At 39.5% G+C, this 24,269-nt stretch overlaps 1 long non-coding RNA gene and 1 pseudogene across 3 annotated transcripts in view; one reads left to right on the top strand and one right to left on the bottom strand.

The window, feature by feature from the left end:
- LOC110143000 (uncharacterized) overlaps nucleotides 1-24,269 on the bottom strand; it is a 93,858-nt gene that overhangs the window by 24,385 nt on the left and 45,204 nt on the right. The window lies entirely within an intron of this gene.
- On the top strand, nucleotides 18,479-18,990 carry LOC110136301 (popeye domain-containing protein 3 pseudogene; annotated as a pseudogene).

Below are 24,269 nucleotides of genomic sequence, written 5' to 3'. Positions count from 1 at the left end.
CTGGAAAAATCATGAGCACTTGATTAATGTGCTGTGAGCAACTTCAGGTAGCCTAAAACATGTATAATTGAAATCCCCATAAAAAGAGATTTATTTCCACAGAAGGAAATAAAAAAAACATTTGAAGAGATTATTTGAGAGATATACAGACATGGTATGGACCTAAAAGATGCAGAAGATATTAAGAAGAGGCAGCAAGAATACACAGAACTATACAAAAAAGATCTTCATGACCCAGATAACCACAATGGTGTGATCACTCACCTAGAGCCAGACATCCTGGAATGTGAAGTCAGGTGGGCTTTAGGACGCATCATTACAAACAAAGCTAGTGGAGGTGATGGAATTCCAGTTGAGCTATTTCAAATCCTGAAAGATGATGCTGTGAAAGTGCTGCACTCAATATGCCAGCAAATTTGGAAAACTCAGCTGTGGCCACAGGACTGGAAAAGGTCAGTTTTCTTTCCAATCCCAAAGAAAGGCAATGCCAAAAAATGCTCAAACTACCACACAATTGCACTCATCTCACACACTAGCAAAGTAATACTCAAAATTCTCCAAGCCAGGCTTCAACAGTCCATGAACTGTGAACTTCCAGATGTTCAAGCTGGATTTAGAAAAGGCAGAGGAACCAGAGATCAAATTGCCAACACCCATTGGATCATAGGAAAAGCAAGAGAGTTCCAGAAAAACATCTATTTCTGCTTTATTGGCTATGCCAGAGCCATTGATTGTGTGGGTCACAACAAACTGTGGAACATTATTAAAGAGATGGGAATACCAGACCACCTGACCTGACTCCTGAGAAATCTGTATGCAGGTCAGGAAGCAACAGTTAGAACTGGACATGGAACAACAGACTGGTTCCAAATTGGGAAAGGAGTACGTCAAGGCTGTATGCTGTCACCCTAATTGTTTAACTTATATGCAGAGTACATCATGTGAAATGCCAGGCTGGATGAAGCACAAGCTGGAATCAAGATTGCCGGGAGCAATACCAAAAACCTCAGATACACAGATGACACCATCCTTGTGGCAGAAAGTGAAGAAGAACTAAAGAGCCTCTTGATGAAAGTGAAAGAGGAGAGTGAAAAAGTTGGCTTAAAACTCAACATTCAAAAAATGAAGATCATGGCATCCGGTCCTATCACTTCATGGCAAATAGATGGGGAAACAATGGAAACAGTGACAGACTTTATTTTCTTGGGCTCCAAAATCACTGCAGATAGTGACTGCAGCCATGAAATAAGACACTTGATCCTTATAAGAAAAGCTATGACCAACCTAGACAGCATATTAAAAAGCAGAGACATCACTCTATCAACAAAGGTCTACTTAGTCAAAGCTATGTTTTTTCCAGTAGTCATGTATGATGTGAGTGTTGTACTATAAAGCTGAGTGCCAAAGAATTGATACTTTTGAATGGTTGTGGTGTTGGAGAAGACTCTTGAGAGTCCCTTTAACTGCCAGGAGATCCAACCAGTCAATCCCAAAGGAAATCAGTCCTGAATGTTCACTGGAAGGCTTGATGCTGAAGGTGAAACTCCAATACTTTGGCCACATGATGCAAATAACTGACTTCTTGGAAAAGACTCTGATTCTGGGAAAGATTGAAGGCAGGAGGAGAAGGGGATGACAGAGGGTGAGATGGTTGGACGGCATCACCAACTCGATGGACATGAGTTTGGGTAAGCTCCGGGAGTTCATTATGGACAGGGAAGCCTAGCGTGCTGCGATCCATCGAATCACAAGACTCGGACAGTACTGAAAGACTGAACTGAACTGAAGAGATTATTGCCAAAATTCCCCTAATTTGATTTTTAAAATATAACCATACCAGTCTGGATGTGATGCGTATTTTATGATTCTTGTGCTCAGGGTTCATGAGTTTCCCAATCTGCGGGTTATATGACACAGGAGTAGGGGAGGAGGGAAACGGCAGGAACAAAGTCCTTGAATGGAGAGAGGTTTCAGTGCCCACAAGAAGGCTTGACTCAGACGGGAGCAGTAACGGATCTTTTACATAACAGAAGGAAAAGTGGGTAACAGTAACTCACTACATACAGGAAAGGAGGTTTGAGATGGGCAGCATGAAATTCTCTTTGCTTTGTTCCTACCGTTTCAACTTATACAGGAAGCAAAATCCCCAGTCTAGTGTGAGGATGGAAGAAGGGTTATTAGGTTTTGAGAGAGGAAGAGAAGGTAGGAAATGTTGTTGGGGGAGGGAGGATAAGAAGAGGGAGCACAGTAGGGAGATATGGTTGTGTTGACAGGAAGTTCTGTGAGCACACTAGTTTATGCGCACAAAATATGAGACAAGTCAGCACAGTGAAATGTTTTTCCCCTGTTATGTTCATCTGCATGGGTGCTGGTATTGAGCAAATCAATAATTGGATTTATTCAGGCTTATGCAAGGCAATTATCTAAGACTTCAGTTGAGTGGATACATATGTTAAAATCTGAAATATTAATAGAAGCTTTCTAGCAGAACTAAAGAGGAGTTTCAGGTAGATGGAACAACATATGGGGAAACAGTGAAAGACTAAAATGTCAGCATACATTCAGAAATCTATGTGAAGTTTAGAGTCGCTGAAGCAAAAATTAGAAGAGCAGGGAAAGTATCAGGAAATAATACTAGAGAGACTCATGGTTTAGTATTTTTCTCCTGGCAGGTAAATCTACTAAAAGTAGCAGATAGCAAATAAAATGCATTATCATGTATGGTAAGAATAATGGAACTTACTTATACATAATGGATAGAGAGATATTAAGGAGTGGGGATGAACTCCCCAACAAACAAATGTCCAGGACCAGATAGTTGCACTGGTGCATTCGACCAAATTCTTCTTTAAGGAGGAATTAATACCAATCCTTCTCAAATTCTTGTAAAAGATAGAAGAGGACGAAACACATCCAAACTCACTTTATGGGGCCAGCATCACACTGATGCCAAAAACAGACAAGACCACAACAAAAAAAGAAAAATACAGGCCAATATCCCCAATGAACAAACATAGGTGCAAAAGTCCTCAACAAAATGTTAGTAATCAAATTCAATAACACATTAAAAGGATCATAAATTACAATTGAGTGGGATTAATTCCAGGGATGCAAGGAGGGTTTAACATAAGAAAATCAATCAACATGACATACCACATTATAATAATAAAGGATAGAAACTGTACAATCCTTTCAATAGATTAGAAAAAGCATTTAACAAAATTCAATATATATTAGTGATAAAAACTCTCAATACAGTGAATATAGAGGGCATGTACTTTAACATAATAAAGTTTATATATGCAAGCCCACAGCTAACATCATACCCAATGATTATATATGGGTATGGTATACCCATCCTCATCACTTTTATTCAACATAGTATTCAAAGTCCTATCCAGAGCAATTAAGCAAGAAAAACAAATTATCCAAATTGTAAATGAAGTAAAACTGTCACTATTTGCAGATAACATATTTTATATATAGAAAACCCAAAAGACACCAACAAAAAACCTGTTAGAATTAATCAACAAATTCAATAAAGTTTCAGAATACAAAATCAATATACAAAAATCTGTTGTGTTTTTATACACCAAAAATGATCAGAAGAAAAATTAAAAACAGAATCCCATTTACAGTTGTATTAGGAGAAAATACTCAGGAACAAATTTAACCAGGAAGGAAAAAGATCTGTATGCTGAAAACTAGGATATTGATGAAAGAAACTGAAAACATTGATAAATGGAAAGCTATTCTGTACTCAAGAATTGGAAGAATATTGCTAAAAAGTCCACACTACCCAAAGCAATCTACAGATTCAATGTAATCTCTATCAAAATTCCAATAGCATTTTTCACAAAAATCCTTAAATTGGTATGGAACTATAAAGATTCTGAATGACCAAAGCAAACTTGAGAAAGAAGCAAAGTTGGAAGCATCATGCTTCCTTATTTCAAATTACATTCAAAGCTATGGCAATCAGAACACTATGGTACTGGCATAAAAATGGATACATAAATTCATTGAACAGAAGAGAGCCCAGATATAAACCCAAACATATACGATCAATTAATTTATGACAAAAGAGCCAAAAATACATAATGTCAAAAGGACAATCTCATCAATAAATGGTGCTAGAAAACTAGACAGACACAAGCAAAAGAATGAAATAGGCCACTACCTTACACCAACCACAAAAATTAACTCAAAATGAATTAAACACTGAATTTAAGACCTGAAACCATAAAAACGCCTAAGAAGAAAACAGGCGATAAACTCCTTGATGTTGGTATTGGCAAGGATTTTTGGATTTGACACCAAAAGCAAAGGCAACGAAAGCAAAATAAACAGGTGGGTATACAACTACACAGCAAAGAAAATCATAAAGAAAATGAAAAGGCAACCTACCAAATTCAAGAAAATAGTTGCAAGTCATCTATCTGATAAGGGATTAATACCCAAAATATATAAAGAACTCATACAACTCAATAATAAAAAACAAACAATTCAGTTAAAAAAAATGGGTGGCAGTGCTAAACATATTTCTCCAAAGAAGACATACGGATGGCACACAGATACACATGAACAGACGCTTGACATTACTCGTCAGTGAAATACAAATCAAAACCAAAATGAGGCATCGCTTCAGACGTGTTACAATGGCTATTATCAAAAAGACAAGAAATAGTAAGTGTTAAGAATGTAGAGAAAAGTGAACTCTTGTACACTGCTGGTAGGAATGTAAATTGGTGCAATCATGGAAAATAGTACGGAGATTCCTCAAAAAATTAAAATTAGAACATATGATCTAGTCATTTCACTTTTGGACATTTACCCAGAGGAAACAAAAACACTAACTCAAAAAGATATTTACATTCCCATTTTCATTGCAGCATTATTTACATTAGTCAATATAAGGAAGCAACCTAAATGCCCATCAAAGGATAAATGGGTAAAGAAAATGTGGTGTATATATACAATGTTTATCAGCCATAAAAAAAGAGGAAATCGTGCCATTTGTAACAAGGATGGACCTTGAGGGCATCATGCTAATGATTATATGTAGAATCTTTAAAAAAAAAAAAAACAAAACTGAGCTCAGAGATACAAATAACAGATTGGTGGTTGCCAGAGGCAAGGAATGAAGGTGGAGGGAGGTGGTAGGAGAAATGGGTGAAGAGTCAAAAGGTGCAAACTCCCAGTTATAAAATAAGTCATGGATACAGTAATCAAGAAAGTATAGTGCCAGCACAAAAACAGACATATAGATCAATGGAACAAGACAGAAAGCCCAGAGATAAATCCACACATCTATGAGCACCTTATCTTTGACAAACAAGGCAAGAATACACATGGAGGAAAGACAGCCTCTTCAATAGGTAGTGCTGGGAAAACTGGACAGCTACATGTAAAAGAATAACATTAGAACATTTAACATCATACACAAAAATAAACTCAAAATGGATTAAAGACTTAAATGTAAGTCCAGAAACTATAAACCGTTTAGAGGAAAACATGGGCAAAACACTCTGACATAAATCACAGCAATATCCTTTGACCCACCTCCTAGAGTAATGGAAATAAAACAAAAACAAATAAGTGGGACCTAATTAAACTTAAAAGCTTTTGCACAGCAAAGGAAACTATAAACAAGATGAAAAGACAACTCTCAGAATAGGAGAAAATAATAGCAAATGAAATAACTGACAAAGGATTAATTTTCAAAATAAGCAGCTTGTGCAGCACAATACCAGAAAAACAACCAAACCAATCAAAAAGTGGGCAGAAGACCTAAACAGACATTTTTCCAAAAAGAAAGATGGCCAAGAAACATGTGAAAAAATGCTCAACACTGTTCAGTTCAGTTGCTCAGTCGTGTCTGACTCTTTGCGACCCCATGAATCGCAGCACGCCAGGCCTCCCTGTCCATCACCAACTCCTGAGAGTTTACTCAAACTCCTGTCCATTGACTATGATGCCATCCAGCCATCTCATTATTCGAGAAATACAAATCCAAACTACAATGAGGTGCTACTTCACACCAGTTAGAAAGGCCATTATCAAAAAAATCTACAAACATTCACCATTGCAACAAAAAGAATAAAATACTTAGGAGTGTATATACCTGAAGAAACAAAAGACCTATACATAGAAAACTATAAAACACTGATGAAAGAAATCAAAGAGGACACACACAGATGGAGAAATATACCGTGTTCATGGATTGGAAGAATCAATATTGTCAAAATGGCTATACTACCCAAAGCAATCTATAGATTCAATGCAATCCCTATCAAACTACCAACGATATTTTTCACAGAACTAGAACAAATAATTTCACAATTTGTATGGAAATACAAAAAACCTCGAATAGCCAAAGTAATCTTGAGAAAGAAGAATGGAACTGGAGGAATCAATCTGCCTGACTTCAGACTCTACTACAAAGCCACAGTCATCAAGACAGTATGGTACTGGCACAAAGACAAAAATATAGATCAATGGAACAGAATAGAAAGCCCAGAGATAAATCCACATACCTATGGTCACCTTATCTTCGACAAAGGAGGCAAGGATATACAATGGAAAAAAGACAACCTCTTTAACAAGTGGTGCTGGGAAAACTGGTCAACCACCTGTAAAAGAATGAAACTAGAACACCATACACAAAAATAAACTCAAAATGGATTAAAGATCTAAATGTAAGACCAGAAACTATAAAACTCCTAGAGGAGAACATAGGCAAAACACTCTCTGACATAAATCACAGCAGGATCCTCTACGACCCACATCCCAGAATTTTAGAAATAAAAGCAAAAATAAACAAATGGGACCTAATGAAACTTAAAAGCTTTTGCACAACAAAGGAAACTATAAGCAAGGGGAAAAGACAGCCCTCAGATTGGGTGAAAATAATAGCAAATGAAGCAACAAACAAAGGATTAATCTCAAAAATATACAAGCAACTCCTCCAGCTCAACTCCAGAAAAATAAATGACCCAATCAAAAAATGGGCCAAAGAACTAAACAGACATTTCTCCAAGGAAGACATACAGATGGCTAACAAACACATGAAAAGATGCTCAACATCACTCATTATCAGAGAAATGCAAATCAAAACCACAATGAGGTACCATTATACGCCAGTCAGGATGGCTGCTATCCAAAAGTCTACAAGCAATAAACGCTGGAGAGGGTATGGAGAAAAGGGAACCCTCTTACACTGTTGGTGGGAATGCAAATTAGTACAGCCACTATGGAAAACAGTGTGGAGATTTCTTAAAAAGCTGGAAATAGAACTGCCATATGACCCAGCAATCCCACTTCTGGGCATACACACCGAGGAAACCAGATCTGAAAGAGACACATGCACCCCAATGTTCATTGCAGCATTGTTTATAATAGCCAGGACATGGAAGCAATCTAGATGCCCATCAGCAGACGAATGGATGAGGAAGCTGTGGTACATATACACCATGGAATATTACTCAGCCATTAAAAAGAATTCATTTGAATCAGTTCTAATGAGATGGATGAAACTGGAGCCCATTATACAGAGCGAAGTAAGCCAGAAAGATAAAGACCATTACAGTATACTAACACATATATATGGAATTTAGAAAGATGGTAACGATAACCCTATATGCAAAACAGAAAAAGAGACTCAGATGTATAGAACAGACTTGTGGACTCTGGGAGAAGGCGAGGCTGGGATGTTTCAAGAGAACAGCATCGAAACATGTATATTATCTAGGGTGAAACAGATCACCAGCCCAGGTTGGGTGCATGAGACAAGTGCTCGGGCCTGGTGCACTGGGAAGACCCAGAGGGATCGGGTGGAGAGGGAGGTGGGAGGGGGGACCGGGATGGGGAATACCTGTAAATCCATGGCTAATTCATTTCAATGTATGACAAAAACCACTGCAATGATGTAAAGTAATTAGCCTCCAACTAATAAAAATAAATGGAAAAAAAAAAAATATATATATATATATAATCTAAAAAAAAAAAAAATCTACAAACAATAAATGCCAGAGAGGGTGTGGAGAAAAGGGAACCCTCTTGCACTGTTGGTGGGAATGTAAATTGACACAGCCACTATGGAGATTCTTTTAAAAACTGGGGATAAATATAACCCAGGAATCCCACTACTGGGCATATACTCTGAGAAAACCATAATTGAAAAAGACAGGTACCCCTGTGTTCACTGCAGCACTATTTACAATTGCTAGGACACGTATGCAACCTAGATGTCCATCAACAGATGAATGGATAAAGAAGCTATAGTACATATATACAATGGACTACTACTCAGCCATTTGAGTCAATTTTAGTGAAATGGATGAATCTAGAGCCTGTTATACAGAGTGAAGTCAGTCAGAAAGACAAAATATCATGTATTAATGCATATATATGGAATCTAGAAAAATGGTACTGATGAACCCATCTGCGGAGCGGGAGTAGAGACACAGACATAGAGAACAGACTTTGGACAGGGTGTGGGAAGAAGAGGATGGGACAAATTGAGACAGTAGCACTGAAACACACATACTACCATACGTAAAACAGATGGCTAACGGGGATCTGCTCTCTAGCATGTGGAGCTCAACACAGTACTCTGTGACAACATAGACGGGTGAGATGGAGGGGGGAGTGGGGAAAGGCTCAAGAGGGAGCGGACATACATATACTCATGGCGATTCATGTTGTTGTGTGGCAGAGGCCAATACAATATTGTAAAGCAATTATCCTCCAATTAAAAATAAAATAAGCCATGGGGATGTAATATACAGCATGGTGTCCACAGTCAATAAAACAGAACTGCATATCTGAGACTTGCTAAAAGAATAGTCTTAAAAGTTCTCATTATGAGGAAAAAAAACTGTACGTATGATAGATGTTAAATAGACATTATGGTGATCATTTTGAAATACAAACAAATATCAAATTGCCTTGCTGTTTATCTGACACTAATATAATTTTTCATATTGATTATACTTCATATAAATAATTTTGAATCATGTGTATATAGGACACAATGAAGTAAACTGAGAAAGTAGAAATGCTTCTGCTTCTATATCCTATATGCATTTTCTCCAATTGGTATGATCTTGTTTGACTCTTCACGTTAGATTTACTTTGAGAAGTAATTTTCCAAAATTCACCAGTCTAGTAATAAAATGTACTACTTTAAAAAAATACTAATGATTTGGCTAGTTCTGTATTTTAGATCACTCTGGTAGCAATGTGGAGCATATACTGAAGTGAGTCAAGATTAGAGATGTGGATTCTGGGGTAGGCAAAATAATAATCATCTAAAGATGCCCATGTCCTAATCCCTAGGACCTGGGAATATGTTTTCTTATAAGATCTATACAGTCAGCAAAAACAAGACCAGGAGCTGACTATGGCTCAGATCATGAAGTCCTTATTGCCAAATTCAGACTTAAATTGAAGAAAGTAGGGAAAACCACTAGACCATTCATGTATGACCTAAATCAAATCCCTTATGATTATACAGTGGAATTGAAAAATAGATTTAAGGGACTAGATCTGATAGACAGAGTGCCTGATGAACTATGGATGGGGGTACTTTGTACCTGTACTTTGTACAGGAGACAGGAATTAAGACCATCCCCATGGAAAAGAAATGCAAAAAAGCAAAATGATTGTCTGAGGAGGCCTTACAAATAGCTGTGAAAAGAAGAGAAGCAAAAAGCAAAGGAGGAAAGGAAAGATATTCTCATCTGAATGCAGAGTTCCAAAGAATAGCAAGGAGAGATAAGAAAGCCTTCCTCAGGGATCAATGCAAAGAAATAGAGGAAAACAACAGAATGGGAAAGACTAGAGATCTCTTCAAGAAAATTAGAGATACCAAGGGAACATTTCATGCAAAGATGGGCTCAATAAAGGACAGAAATGGTCCTTCTGCTTCAACCTAACAGAAGCAGAAGATATTAAGAAGAGGTGGCAAGAATTCACAGAAGAACTGTACAAAAAAGATCTTCATGACCCAGATAATCACAATGGTGTATTCACTCACCTAGAGCCAGACATCCTGGAACATGAAGTCAAGTGGGCCTTAGGAAGCATCACTATGAACAAAGCTAGTGGAAGTGATGGAATTCCAGTTGAGCTATTTCAAATCCTGAAAGATGATGCTGTGAAAGTGCTGCACTCAATATGCCAGCAAATTTGGAAAACTCAGCAGTGACCACAGGACTGGAAAAGGTCAGTTTTTCTTTCCAATCCCAAAGAAAGGCAATGCCAAAGAATGCTCAAACTACCACACAATTGCACTCATCTAACATGCTACTAAAGTAATACTCAAAATTCTCCAAGCCAGGCTTCAGCAATACATGAACCGTGAACTTCCAGATGTTCAAACTGGTTTTAGAAAAGGCAAAGGAACCAGAGATCAAATTGCCAACATCCGCTGGATCATCAAAAAAGCAAAGAGAGTTCCAGAAAAACATCTATTTCTGCTTTATTGACTATGCCAAAGCCTTTGACTGTGTGGATCACAATAAACTGTGGAAAATTCTTAAAGAGATGGGAATAGCAGACCATCTGACCTGTCTCTTGAGAAACCTGTATGCAGGTCAGGAAGCAACAGTTAGAACTGGACATGGAACAACAGACTGGTTCCAAATAGGAAAAGGAGTACGTCAAAGCTGTATATTGTCACCCTGCTTATTTAACTTATATGCAGAGTACATCATGAGAAATGCTGGGATGGATGAAGCACAAACTGGAATCAAGATTGCTGGGAGAAATATCAATAACCTCAGATATGCAGATGACACCACCCTTATAGCAGAAAGTGAAGAGGAACTAAAGAGCCTCTTGATGAAAGTGAAGGAGCAGAGTGAAAAAGTTGGCTTAAAGCTCAACATTCAGAAAACTAAGATCATGGCATCTGGTCCCATCATTCCATGGCAAATAGATGGGGAAACAGTGGAAACAGCAGCTGACTTTATTTTGGGGGGCTCCAAAATCACTGCAGATGGTAATTGCAGCCATGAAGTTAAAAGACACTCCTTGGGAGGAAAGTTATGACCAACTTAGACAGCACATTAAAAAGCAGAGACATTACTTTGCCAACAAAGGTCCATCTAGTAAAGGCTATGGTTTTTCCAGTAGTCATGTATGGATGTGAGAGTTGGACGGTGAAGAAAGCTGAGCACCAAAAAATTGATGCTTTTGAACTGTGGTGTTAGAGAAGACTCTTGAGAGTCCCTTGGACTGCAAGGAGATCCAACTAGTCCTTCCTAAAGGAGATCAGTCCTGAGTGTTCATTGGAAGGACTGATGCTGAAGTTGAAACTCCAATACTTTGGCCACCTGATGCAGATAGTTGATTCATCGGAAAAGACCCTAATGCTGGGAAGGATTAGGGGCAGGAGGAGAAGGGGATGACAGAGGATGAGATGGCTGGATGACATCACCGACTCGATGGACATGGGTTTGGGTAGACTCTGGGAGTTGGTGATGGACAGAGAGGCTTGGCATGCTGTGATTCATGGGGTCACCAAGAGTCGGACACGACTGAGCGACTGAACTGAACTGGTATGGCAAAAAAAAAAAGATAAATGTGAGTAAATTAAGGATCTGAGATGGGGAGATAACCCTGAATTACCTGGGTGGACCCAGGGTAGTCACAAGAGTCCATAATACAGGGGAAAATGGGGGCAGAAAAATTAACAAAGATGTGATTACAGAACCAGCTATCAGAAAGAGGGAGAGATTTGAAGACACTATCATTCTGGCTTTGAAAATGGAGGAAGGTATATGAGGCAAGGAACACAAGTGGTCTCTAAGAGCTGAGAAAGGCAAGCAAGCAGATACTGTCAGATAGCCTCAGAAGGTACACACTGATTTTAGCCCAAGGAGAATTCTGACTCTCATAATTGTAAGAAAATAAATATGAGCTGCTTTAAGCCACTAAGTTTGTGGGAATTTCTTACAGATGCAGTAGGAAACTCATACAACTAGGAATTTAAGGTGAATGGTAGAATTTAAAGTTAATGATGGAAACTCCTGAGCCCTGATGATAACAGTACATATGGAGGAAAAAACAATGAATTAACTGGATATTTGTTATCTGCAACCATAGAAAATTGCCCGCTTCATGGACCACAGCCTTGCCAGGGCAAAGGGGCTTGCATTACTCAATGAAGCTATGAGCCAAACTGTGCAGGGCCACCCAAGATGGACGGGTCACAGTGAAGAGGTCTAACAACATGCGATCCACTGGAGGAGGGACTGGCAAACCACTCCAGTGTTCTTGCAGTGAGAACCCCATGAGCAGTATGACAGGGCAAAAAGATACGATGCTGGAAGATGAGCCCCCCTGGTCAGAAGGTGGCCAGTATGCTACTGGGGAAGAGCAGAGAGCAATCACAAATAGTTCCAGAAAGAATGAAGCAGCTGGGTCAAAGCAGAAACGACTGTGTTGTGGATGTGTCCGGTGGTGAAAGGCAAGTCCAATGCTGTAAAGAACAGTACTGCGTAGGAACCTGGAAAGTTAGATCCATGAATCAGGGTAAATTGGACGTTTCAATCAGGAGATAATAAGAATGAACATTGACATCTTAAGAACTGGTGAACTAAAATGGATGGGAAAAGGCAAATTAAATTCATTTGACTCTTATATCTACTAATGTGGGCAAGAATCCCTTATAAGAAATGGAGAAGCTCTCATAGTCAACAGAAGAGTCTAAAATGCAGGGCTTGGGTGCAATCTGAAAAATGACAGGAAGATCTCGTTTCATTTCCAAGGCAAACCATTCAACATCATGGTAATCCAGCTCTATGCCCCAGCCACTGATGCTGAAGTTGACCAGTTCTATGAAGACTTATAACACCTTCCAGAATTAACACCAGAAAAGACATTCTTTTCATCATATGGGGTTTGGGGGAAAAAGTAGGATGTCAAGAGATATCTGGACCAACAGCAAGTTTGGCCCTGGAGTACAAAATGAAGGAGGGAAAAGGCTAACAGTTTTGTCAATACCAAAATCAGAGTGATTTTATTTTTTTGCACCCAAAGATGAAGAAGCTCTATACAGTCAGCAAAAACAGGACTTGGAACTGATTGTGGCTCAGATTGAATTCCTTATTAAAAAATACAGGCTTAAATTGAAGAAAGTAGGGAAAACCACTAGGTCATTCTGGTATGACTTAAATCAAATCCTTTATGATTATACAGCGGAGGTAACAAAAAGATTTAAGGGATAAGATCTGGTAGACAGGCAAAGTGGTTGCCTGAGGAAGCTTTACAAATAGCTGAGAAAACAAGAGACGTGAAAGGCAAAAGAGAACAGGAAAGACACACCCAACTGAAAACAGAGTTCCAGAGAATAGCAATAGTCATGTAGAGATGTGAGAATTGGACCATAAAGAAGACTGAGCGCTGAAGAACTGATGCTTTCTAGTTCTAGAGCTGGAGAAGGCTCTTGAAAGTCCCTTAAACAGCAAGGAGATCGATCCAGTCAATCGTAAAGGAAATCAACCCTGATGAAGGATAGAAATGGTAAGGAACTAATGGAAACAGAAGAGATTAAGAAGAGGTGGCAAGAATGCACAGAACTATACAAAAAAGGTGTTAATGACCCAGATAATTACGAAGGTGTGGTAACTCACCTAGAGCTCGACATCCTGGAGTGTGAAGTCAAGCAGGCCTTAGGAAGCATCACTACAAACAAAGCTAATGGAGGTGGTGGAATTCCAGCTGAGTTATTTCAAATCCTAAAAGATGATGCTGTTTAAGTGCTGCAGTCAATATGCCAGCAAATTTGGAAAACTCAGCAGTAGTCCCAGGACTGGAAAAGTTTTCATTGCAATCACAAAGAAGGGCAATGCAAAAGAATGTTCAAACTACCACACAATTGCACATGCTAACAAAGTAATGCTCAAAATCCTTCAATATAGGCTTCAGCAGTATGTGAACTGAGAACTTCTAAATGTATAAGCTGGCTTTAGAAAAAGCAGAGGAACCAGATGAAATTGCTAACATTCGCTGTATCACAGAGAAAGCAAGGAAATGTCAGAAAAACACCTATTTCTGCTTCATTAAATGTGCTAAAGCCTTTGACTATGTGGATTGCAACAAACTGTAGAAAATTCTTCAATAGATTGGAATATCAGACCACCTTTCCTGCCATCTGAGAAACCTGTATGTGGGTCATGAAGCAACAATTAGAACTGGACATGGAAAAATTGACTGGTTCAAAATTGTAAAGGAGTATGTCAGGCTGTATATTGTCACCCTGCTTGTTTAACTTCTGTGAAGAGTATATCATGCAATATGCTGGGCTGGATGAATCACAAGCTGGAATCAAGATTGCCTGGAGAAATATCAACAACCTCAGAAATGTAGATGATACTAGTCTAATGGCAAAAAGTGAAGAGGAACTAAAAGTCCTTTTGATGAAGGTGGCAGAGGAGAGTAAAAAAGCTGGCTTGAAACTCAACATTCAAAAAAAATGAAGATAATAGCGTCTTGGCCCATTAAATCATGGAAAACAGAAGGGAAAAAATTGTAGTAGTGACAGATTTTTGTTTTCTTGGGCTCCAAAATCACTGCAGACTATAACTGCAGCCATGAAATTAAAAGATGCTTGCTCCTTGGAAGGAAGGCTATGATACACCTAGATAGCATATTAAAAAGCAGAGACCTCACTTTGCCAACAAAGGTCCATATAGTCAAAGATATGGCTTTTACAGTAGTCATGTACAGATGTGAGAGTTGGAACATTAAGAAAGCTAAGTACCATAGAACTGATGTTTTTGACTACAGTGCTGGAGAAGATTCTTGAGAAGTCCCTTGGATAGCAAGATTAAACCAGTCAGTCCTAAAGGAAATCAACCCTGACGATTCATTAGATGGACTGAGGCTGAAGCTACATTACTTCGGCCATCTGATGCAAAGAGCCCACTCACTGGAAAAGACCCTGATGCTGGGAAAGATTGAAAGCAGGAGGAGAAGGGGACAACAGAGGATGAGATGGTTGGATGGCATCACCGACTCCATGGACATGAGTTTGAACTAACTCCAGCTGATAGTGGAGGACAGGGGAGCCTGGAGTGCTCCAGTCTACAAGGTCACAAAGAGCTGGACACAACTCAGTGACTGAATAGTAACAGAAAAATAGGATTCTGGTATCCAGATCAGAAAGAAGTTTGCCCTAAAAGGGGGAAGGTGGTAGATGACCAACTCACCACTACAAATTGTTCTCCTTCCTAAGTACAATGCTGTCACTGGAAAGCAGCTGCCGGATTACACATCTCATCCCCCACCTCACGTGACTACTCCTTGCCAATAGAATGTGAACAGAAACACGGTGGGTCACTTCCAACGCCAAAGACCTGAAGCTCCAGGAGTGCACTCTGTACTCGTCCCGTCCTCTGCTGAGCGAGCATCCTCAGGCTCTGGGGACGGGACAGCAGCAGGTGCAGGGCCACAGTATGCACGCTCAGTCGCTTTGGTCCTGTTCGCCTCTTTGCAATGTTATGGACTGTAGTCCATCAAGCTCTTCTGTCCATGAGATTCTCCAGGCACGTATGCTGAGTGGGTGGCCATTTCCTTCTCCAGAGGATCTTCCCGACCCATGGATCAAACCCACATCTCCTGCAACTCCTGCCTTAGCAGGTGGATTGTTTATCACTGAGCCACCTGAGAAGCCCCATAGTATGAATGGAGGTCCTCAACTCTCCCCATGAAAGGTCACTTGCTGACACAGAACACCCACATAGGTCTGTGTGAGGAGCAGGAAATACACTTGTGCTTTTCAGATCACTTATTTTGAGACATTTATTTTCACCCTAAAAATTGGTCCTGCAACTAGAGTGGTCTTCTAACAGAATCCTGCAATAAATGCCATCCTTCAGGTGATGGCAGAAATTGATGGAGGAAACTGGAAAGATGGAGAGCTATTTATGCAGTGGCAACTGATTTGAAAAGAAACTTGGCTGCCAATAACTAAGTACCTGCCAAACTTGCAGCTCTAAATTAGAATGTTGTGTTAGCTCATTACTGGCTGTTTTTAGCATGCTGTTGGAAGAAAGATGGGCTCAGGCAAGAACTGACCAGTTTGCAAGCAAACATGAAAGGAAATAAAGAGAATGCAGCTACACGGGTTTTCTCACAATTGTAAAGTCTAGAACTCAAACACTAACAGGTAACTGAAAAGGTTTTGAACAGCAGAGGTTCTTTGTTTTCAATTAAACAACATGAGTTAGTCCTGGAACAAAAATCAGAATAAAGGACATTTCCTTTCCATATAAGCCTGTTAAGATAGATTTAAGATAGTCATCATTAAGTTAAGAGAAAGATGTGGAGCAAGAAAGCTAAGAAATAAAGCAGACCCGAGAATGAGTCTGGGATATTAAATGTTTAGGTGTAAGTCCTCATCTATGAAACTGCCTGGAACAGGAAGCTACTTTAAGTTATGGAGGGAGGAAGTTATACTGTCAAAGAACCCAGGATGCTGAATTAAAATGTTGTATATGGTACAGCCACTATATAGAATAGTATGGAGTTTCCTTAAAAAACTAAAAATAGACCTACCATATGATCCAGCAATCCCACTCCTGGGCATATAACAAGATAAAACCAGAATCCAAAAGGATACATGCACCCCAGTGTTCACAGGAGCACTATTCATAGTAGCCAAGACGCGGAAGCAGCCTGGATGTCCTTTGCTAGAGGAACGGATACAGATGCAGTACATATACAATGGACTATTACTCAGGCATGAAAAAGAACAAAATAATGCCATTTGTGGACCTACAGATTATCATTCTAGTGAAGTCAGAGAAAAACAAGTATCACTAGATATCACTTACATGTAGAATTTTTTAAAAAAGATACAAATGAGCTTATTTACAAAACATTCACAGATTAGAAAACAAACTTAAGGTTATCAAAAGGGAAAAGCACAAGGGAGGGATAAATTAGGAGGTTGGGATTAACGTATACACACTGCTGCTGCTGCTAAGTCACTTCAGTCGTGTCCGACTCTATGTGACCCCATAGATGGCAGCCCGCCAGGCTCCGCCGTCCCTGGGATTCTCCAGGCAAGAACAATGGAGTGGGTTGCCATTTCCTTCTCCAATGCATGAAAGTGAAAAGTGAAAGTGAAGTCGCTCAGTTGAATCCGACTCTTCGCGACCCCATGGACTGCAGCCTACCAGGCTCCTTCATCCATGGGATTTTCCAGGGAAGAGTACTGGAGTGGGGTGCCATTGCCTTCTCCATCATATACACACTACTATATGTAAAATAGATAATTAGCAAAGACCTACTATATAACACAGGGAACTCTACTCAAAACTCTGTAATAACCTATCGGGGAAAGAATCTGAAAAAGAATAGATACACTAAGTTCCCCATATATGAACCTTCAAGTTGTAAACTTTCAAAGACACAAAAGTGCATTCACAAAGTCCAATCCCTTAAGTTAGTTCACGTTTCTGGCACTATCTGTAGAAGTCTGGTACTTAGGCAAATTTTGTTGGACTTACAAACAAACTGGACTTATGAACACACTCTTGGAATGGAACTCATTGTATATAGGGGACTTGCTTATGTATACATATAGCTGAATCACTATGTATACATCTGAAACTATCATCATGTAAATCAACTATACTCCAATATAAAATTAAAAAAAAAAAAATAACAGTTCAGTGCCCATGAAGAAAAATCCTGTTGAATGTTTAAGCATTATCCTCAAACCCCAAAATTTACACAAACAGAAAGCTGAACAGAGGCAAAGGACATTCTCCAACATTCACTCCATCATGGCTATTTCCACAAGTAGAATCGCTACCAGAGGGCTGGTTCCATATTCAATCAAGACACGCTTCCGCCACCTCCCACCCATCCCCTGGCCAGCACAGAGGGACTTCACAATGTCACAAACTCAGCATGATTTCAACTTTGCCAGGAGTAGGGACTGCTATGTGACTCCCATTTTTTCTCTGAATTGTTGAATGCCCCCAAATTTTCAGACCTTTATTGCAGTAAAAGAGGTCATCACTGGCACCATCTTGCCACTCTGGAGTTTGGCTGCACTCACAGAGCACCTGGGCACAGGGCGAGCAGGGTGTCCAGGACTGTGCCCCAGTGCATTGCAATCTCAGGTGGGAAACTTACGTGTGCATGAGGCCAGAGCTCTGCATGGGGCCAGGAAAGGCCAGGCAACCACAACATACCTGTGGGCTAGATGAGAAGCCCAGGTGAACTTAAGGACGCTAGCATGGGATTCTTAGTTTTTCAAGATCTATACACTCCAAACCCTTAATCACCCCAGCTCCAGTGTCTGGGCTTTCCCTAGTTTTGTGAGGATTTAATTCTCATGATGGAAAAGCAAAGGACTTAATAACTTGCTTCAATATCATTTAATATCGACTGAAATGTGAACCAGATGGTATTACAGCCATGGAAGAAAAGCCAAGTTTATAGAAGAGCCTAATGGATGAACACCCAATCTGCACCAGTATTTTATTTGTACTCCCTCTTCCAGCCTTTGGGGACCTCTTTGCCCGACTTCAGAACTATTGCTATGAGCTCAGAAGTGGTGACTCTGGAAAAGGAGCACTGTTATGCCATGCACAGGAAAACTTCCAATGACAAACTCCCCCTGCTTGTCTCAGGAAGGTGCTGGATTCTCTGAATGGTACTACTGAAACCCACAGAGGAAGGCACTTTTCAGGTAACCCTCACAGCAGAAACCTATGCTTGATATGTGTCTTGGAGGAGAAAGGAATTATACTTGCTCTTGGCTCAGCATCATTATATCTCCAGCCTGTTTTTGGTTTTATTTGGCAGTGACATTGCAGATAAACTCCATTTCTTGAATGACAGGATATATACATAGGAAAAAGATATCATTATGATATTTGGTTACCCAACTTCCTTCAAATGTCAAGTCCAGAAATGTCCAAGTCAGAACATTTTCAGAATTCCAGACGATATTGTGATAAATGACACCAAAGTCTCAAGCTTTATAATTAAAAAAGACTCTTCATCATTCCCCAAATGAAACAGCAAAATACAGCAAATTGAGCTCACTAATATTTTTATAAATCCAACTCAGAGGAAAGATGCCGTTGCCAGCTGTTATATTCATCTTAACTTGTGCATTATGAATAAATTTTACAATTTTTTTTCTGTTAAAAAAAACAAAGATGATCACCTTGATGGAGGTTTGGAGTGTCTCAGGAGGGAGAAGTCAGAAGTGGGATATTGATAGGTTTCAAAGTTTGGGATCAATTGGTTTAGGGCAGGTCATTCAAGGTGAAGAAGTACTTGAGACAGGCAAAGTAGGTGCTAGATCAGTCTAGAAGAGGTATATGTAAGTGAAAGGGAAGATCTTGAAGCAAATTCTTGATATGTAAGATGCTGTAACATTTGAGCTATTTACCCAGGTGACAAGACCATTATATCTTAAAAAAATCTGTGGGAATTTCCTAAAGCAAACCATAAAATTACTTCTTGATTTACATCCATGCTTTTCCAGGTCAAAGTTTTCCTGTAACAGACAACAAAATTGTGGTCCACAATACTAAGTTAAGTCCCATTGACACACGGTCTCAGTTCTCACTATTCTAGCTAATAAGTCCCCGCTCTACCATGAAATGGGTACCAGGGAGTGGCTTTTAATTGAAATGTTGCCAAACCAACAGGAACAACATCCAAACTTGTGAAGAAGACATTCCTCATCCAGAGATCTAAGATTTGGGGGATGCATTGATTGAAAATTCGCTGGGGAGGAAGTAGGGATATTCTGTGTTTAGAAAGAAGTTTGAATGTGGATACTGGCTGCCCAGATAGGTGGAACAAGCAGGAAACACTTAACTGATCATCACAAATTTTGTGCTTCCCTTCCATTGCCTAGAATCATCACGGTGAAGCAGCTGCCCAGCTGGAGGCCACATTTCCCATCTTCCTGTGAGGGTAGGCGGAGCCTTGGGACTGGTCCCAGGAATGTGAGTGCAGTGAGACTGGAGGTGAGGCAGCTTACTTCAAACTGGAAATCTGTGAAACAGATGTGCATTCTCCATTTTCTCTTTCTCCATCTGGCACTGAAGGAAACGTATATTCGAACTCTAGGGAAAGGCCAAACTACAAGGGGAAGATGCCTAAATGTCTGAATCTACACCTGAAAAGCTGCCCAGAGACCAGAGGTTCTCTCTGTGGCCTTTTAGGCAAGGTAGATATAAGCTTCTCTTGGGTTAAGCCAGAGATGTGGCAGCATATTTATAATGGTGCTGGTGGTTTAGTTGCTAAGTTGTGTCTGACTCTTGCGACCCCATGGATTGTAGCCCACCAGGCTCCTCTGTCCACGGGATTCTCCGGGCAAGAATACTGGAGTGGGTTGCCGTTTCCTTCTCCAATATTTATAATAGTGGGTAGTATTGTTCTAACTAAAGCATGGGGCTTATTATAAAAGATGGAAAATATATATCAATAGCAACATTTGATACATTCATTTAAAAAGCAGTACAAGCACATATGTATGGAATAATCATCCCATTGTTGTAACAACCACCATCTATACAAATAGAAGAAACATCAAAGAACATTGAATAAAATATTAATAAACATGTCTGAACACTGGTATTACTGATGATTCCTGTCATAGTTTATGCTTTTCTGAATTTTCCAAATGCTCTATAATATTTTTGACATAAGGAAAAAGTCTTTTTTTTTAAGAATTTTTTCTATTAATAACTAGATGTATCTCTAAGACATAAACCATTACTACTATGTCCTGGCACATAGTAGGTTCTCAACAAATATCTACTTAATAATAATACTGAATAATAATAATAATTAATTAATAATGAAGCTCTCATACAGCGGCTTTGAGTTTCCCAGGGGTTGGTGATAGAAGTGGAGGGTTACACACATGCTTTCTCGGAGTTGTGCTTGAAGATGTTCTTTTTTCAGTAAAAAGCAACTTCATGAGTAAGTCATTTTTTGAGTGATTGGAAAGTAATACCAAAGTGAACTTTACTCAGGCACGGTTTTAAAAGTGTGAGGCTGAAACAACGGCTTTCTAGACGTGCCTGACCTAATCCTGCTGTGACTCACGGTTGAGAACCCTCACCAGCATAAGCAGTCGGTTCCTGAAACCACCTGGGATCAGAGTGAAGCTGCTGGCAGCGGGGTTTTCTCCCCAGGGGAATGGTGAAGTGCCATCCAGTTCTGGCTCCCTCTGAAAACATGCCTTCCATCACCATAGCAGCAAGACTGATCATCTCATTCTGATTAAAGAGGTCTCTGCTCTCAATTCTGGGAGGGTAAAATCAGACTTCCAGACAAGGGATGAGTCACTGGTTTTGGCCTCATTAACATGGTATAGCCCTTATGTCTGCTAACAACCAGGTATTAAAACAAAAGAATTCAGTTAAACAAATGAGTAAAATGGGGCAGCCAGGCAGTGAGAATTACGGCAAATAACTCCAAATCTCAATTTTGTATTGGATGAAGGAAAGGTCAACTAAAAAACAAGACAAAACCCACAACTCTAGAAAGCTACATCAACCTTTTAAATATACAATCCAAGCTCTTTAAAGAGGCAAAGCCATCTGGTTGTTAGAAGAAATTGTTGATTTAAACATATACTTACCTCTAAAGGACAAACAAGGTTGTTATCATGAAGGGTTCCCAGTTGAATATGCCTCTTCAGAAGGGATTTGGAGTTAGAAGAGAGACTGTGTCTTGCTGCTGCTGAAATGGAGGGTTGAGTGGACAGGAAATGGGAAGCCCAGTAACAGCTTTAGGAACATTCAGAAGCACCTTTGTGGCTTTTGGAACAGTAGGTATGTTGTCAAATAAAAGAAGATACATGAAAGAGACAGGGCTAGACCATAAGAAAATGCAACTGTCCAGCTCAAATTTGACTAATTAAGGATATGTGACCAGACTTTCCCAGGGTTAAATACAGACACACAGCCTAGAAAATAGAGTTCAAACTAGCAAACCCCTACCCTAACCCCTACAAAAATGTACAGGCAACCTTCCTCACAAGTAGTTAATTGAAGCCCCATTTTTTTTCTTGCAAAGATGACACTCTAAAATTTTATAATCTCTAATACAGTAACTGTGCTAGTATTATTATATGCAAGCCCTTCCTGATTATTCTGGTTATAAAGACGCCGTCTTGTGGACTGAGATGGCAGCAGTAAGACTCTTCATTAGGATGAAAGGAGAGGCTAATAACTTGTCCACAGAAGTTATGAAGAGCTAGGAGCATTTTTAAAGAGTCCATGTGAACATGATCTCATTCTTAAAGACATTACAACATAGAACTATTTGGTAAAAGGACAGAAAAGCTAAGAAAAAGAGATTCCATCCAGGATGGCGCTGAGAGCTGTCATATACATGTGTGAGGGTCCCCTAAGGTCGAAAACACACTGTGAATGGACGCCAGTAAGTTCTCAGTTGCTTTGACAAAAGTTATCTCAGTGTCTCAAAACAAAACACTGGAAGAAATCCAATAAACAAAATAGATTCAGGCTCCAGAGACCTCTAACAAAATGTGGTTACTGAGGAGATAATACCCAAATGTGAATTGTAAACTAAACAAGTGCAGGAATAAAGAGCCAGTGACTATATTTAGTCTGAAATGTACTAGTCAATTGAATTTCACATTTCCTAAAGCAGTCTGACTTTGCCTGAGTTGAATAGATATACAATTTCCCACAGAAAAAAGCACAGCAGTTACAAATAAGACTGCATATTAACAAGATGGGATTGATGGCAAAATGCTTGTAGAGATGATAAAATCCATGGTATCTCAGATCTACTAACCATGATCTAGCCTGTTGTCCATGTAAGGGCTACTGGCAACCTCTTACTTCACTTCCCGGGATATCTACCTTGTCAAGGAAATTCAGATAGCTAATTGCTTATCTGAATTATTTAGATAAGCATTTAACTTATGTTTATTTACCTTATATACAGAGTACATCATGCAAAATGCCAGGCTAGATGAAGCACAAGCTGGAATCAAGATTGTCAGGAGAAATATCAATAACCTCAGATACACAGATGACTCCACCCTTATGTCACAAAGCGAAGAACTGAAGAGCCTCTTGATGAAAATGAAAGAGGAGAGTGAAAAGGCTGGCTTGAAACCCAACATTCAAAAAATAAAGATCATGGCATCTGGTCCCATCACTTCATGGCAAATAGATGGGCAAACAATGGAAACAGTGGCTGACTTTATTTTCTTGGGCTCCAAAATCACTGTAGATGGTGACTGCAGCCATGAAATCAAAAGATGCTTTCTCCTTGGAAGAAAAGCTATGACCAACCTAGACAGCACATTCAAAGTCAGAGACATTACTTTGTCATGAGCAGATGTGAGAGTTGGACTATAAAGAAAGTTGAGCACTGAAGAATTGATGCTCTTGAACTGTGGTGTTGGAGAACTCTTGAGAGTCCCTTGGACTGCAAAGAGACCAAACCAGTCAATCCTGAAGGAAATCAGTCCTGAATATTCATTGGAAGGACGGATGCTGAAGCTGAAACTCCACCTGATGCGAAGAGGTCTATTTTTGCTTTGTTTTTTTGATTTTCATTTTTAGTCACATTGCCATTAGATATGTAAGGATCTCTTTTTCTGAAATCTCTCATCTACTTTTAACCAAGGATTATAAAATGGCACCGTTCAGAATATCTCAGTTTTATGATTTGAAAGCAATTCTGGAATCAATGGACCAGAGATAGGAAGGACTCATGATCTTCATCATCAAGTGATCACTGTCATTATTTCTCAATAACATCCCCATCCAGAATGCACCATGTTGGACTGCCAAGAAAATGACAATGAGATGGAGCTGGAGCACAAGATATTTATTGGGAACCAACACCTGAGAAGGAAAGGAGAAGATGTAGATCTGGGGATAGGAAGAAGTCAAACTACAGTGGACTGCCAGCAGACCTTGGCCAACCAGACTAGAAATTCTTGAGCAAACGTGGCCTGTCAAGAGTGTCACACATTGAACTGAAATGCCTGGTCTTTATATTCCTTTCTGGTCAGTTGTTCTATATGGGCTGGGAAGGCCATGGACTTAAGTGAGGAGTTTCTTTGCCAACGAGGCAAACTTCGAAGGAGCTGACAGATTATCAGGTTGTCTGGTAATCACACTTACCACAAACTGAGTGGCAAATTTTTCTTCAAAAGGCATCTGGACAGTGCTTCTTCACATTTATCAAAGGAAAATTTTGAATTTCCTCTTAAAAACGGTCATGAC

The sequence above is a fragment of the Odocoileus virginianus genome, chromosome 21, assembly GCF_023699985.2.
Source record: "Odocoileus virginianus isolate 20LAN1187 ecotype Illinois chromosome 21, Ovbor_1.2, whole genome shotgun sequence".
Lineage (NCBI taxonomy): Eukaryota > Metazoa > Chordata > Mammalia > Artiodactyla > Cervidae > Odocoileus > Odocoileus virginianus.
The sequence above is the reverse complement of the archived record's forward strand: the minus strand, read 5'-3'. Positions and strand labels throughout refer to the sequence as shown.